Below are 2,029 nucleotides of genomic sequence, written 5' to 3'. Positions count from 1 at the left end.
GTTGACTGTAGAGCCAAGCAAACTAAAGCTGTGAACAGTCTCAATCTCTTCACCATCCATCCTGATGCTGCCAATTGGCCCAGTGGTGAGAATCTTTATCTTCTTGATATTGAGCTTCAATCCATATTGAAGGCTACAGTCCTTGACTTTCTGCAGCAAGTGCTTCAGGTCCTCTTCAGTTTCAGCAAGCAGGTTTGTGCCATTTTTTCTAGGTTTTAGAATTTTTGTAGTATGATGATATTATCGATTTAGTTTCCTCTAATTCTGTGGTGATGTCACCTCTATCATTTCTTTTTTAAATTCTATTCTGATTGATTTTCACAAAAGATCCTTCCCATTTCCTTCACACCACCCACCCATCAAATTGTGCAACCCTATGATTAACACTCTACCTCCCATCCATTCACACCCCTCTATTTCCACACTCCCTTCTGCCTTGGATTCTCATATTCATTCTACATTAATGGTTTTATACAATATTTGTCCTTGTGGGACTGAGGTAGTTCACTCAGCATAATGCTCTCCAGTCCCTCCCAAGTTAGTTAGTAATTTACATGATCATTGCTCCTGTGTGCTGCACTGCATAGTATTCTATTGTATGAATGTACCACAATTTCTTAATCCATTCCTTTGTGGCTGGACATCTGTGCTGTTTCCATATTCTTGCAATGGCTAAAAATGCTGCTATGAACATTGGTGTACAAGTTTCCATTTGAGCCTCAGTTTTCGTTTTCTTAGGGTATATCCCAAGCAATGGAATAGCTAGATCATTTTTTAATTTCTATATCCAGCTTTTTTGAGGAAAATTCAAATTGCCTTCCAGAGTGGTTGTACCATTTTATAATCAATCCCACCAACAATGTGTAAGATTTCCTATCTCACCACAACCTTTTCAACATTTATTACTTGTTGTCCTGTTAAACTTTGTCACTGCTACTGGAGTGAGAGGGTATCTCATTATGGTTTTGATTTGTACCTCTTGTTGCCAGGGATTTTGAGTATTTCATTATATGTCTGTTGGCCATTTGAATATCTTCCTCTGTGAAAATTCTTTCCATGACTTTTGCCCATTTTGTAATTGGGTTACCAGTCTTTCTTGTGGAGGCCCAGGAGTATTCTGGAGACTTTCATTATAAGACTCTTTTGTGAGATGATATTGCCAAATATTTGTTTCCAGTCAGTAGATTTTCTTTTCATTCTGTTGGAAAAACTTTTTGATGAACACAAGGATTTAATCTTTAGAAGGTCTCATTAATTTTATACTCTTCAGATTGTACATTTCTGGTTGTATTTGGAAGTTGCTCTATAACATAGACTGGAGCTCCTACACTTGATCCCAGGTTGTTTCTTACTAACTTTATGTTTTTGGGCTTTACTCCCAAATCTCTGATACACCTTGAGTTGATTTTTGTGTATGGTGTGAGATGTGGATCTTGTTTCAGCTTTCTGCAGATAGCTTCCCAGTTTTGCCAGCACCCCTAACTTTTCTTAATTAAGGTATCTCTATTTTCTCTCTATTTTTTTTTTTTAAATTTTCCAGTGGTGAGTCAATTTTATTGACCCTTTTGAAAAATGAGATCCTTGTCTTACTGATGGGTTCAGGTTTTTTCTCTTTTCTATCTCATTGATTTCAACTCTTGTCTGTGTAATTTCTTTTCTTCTACAGGTTGTAGGATTAGATTGTTGTTATTTCATTATTTGCTGAAGGTGTTGAGTTAGATCATTGATTTTTCCTCTTTCTTTCTTTTATATATGTATGCCTAAGGCTATAAACTGTCCCCTGAGGTCTGCTTTAGCTGTGTCCCAGAGGTTTTGGTAAGTTGTATTTTCATTATCATTTGTTTCAAGGAACTTTTTAATGTCATTCTTTATTTCTTCTATATTTTCTTTTATAGCCCAATCATTTTCTAGCAGTTATTTAGTTTCCATGTGGGTGGTTTTGTAAGGTTTGCTTTCCTGTGGTTAATTTCTAGTTTAATGGCATTGTGGTCTGTTGTTGTTGTTGTTGTTGTGTGCTATCGAGTCGTTT

This window comes from Elephantulus edwardii, unplaced genomic scaffold (genome assembly GCF_000299155.1).
Source record: "Elephantulus edwardii isolate Elephantulus edwardi_28Jun2011 unplaced genomic scaffold, EleEdw1.0 scaffold00020, whole genome shotgun sequence".
Lineage (NCBI taxonomy): Eukaryota > Metazoa > Chordata > Mammalia > Macroscelidea > Macroscelididae > Elephantulus > Elephantulus edwardii.
Note: the sequence above shows the minus strand (reverse complement) of the source record.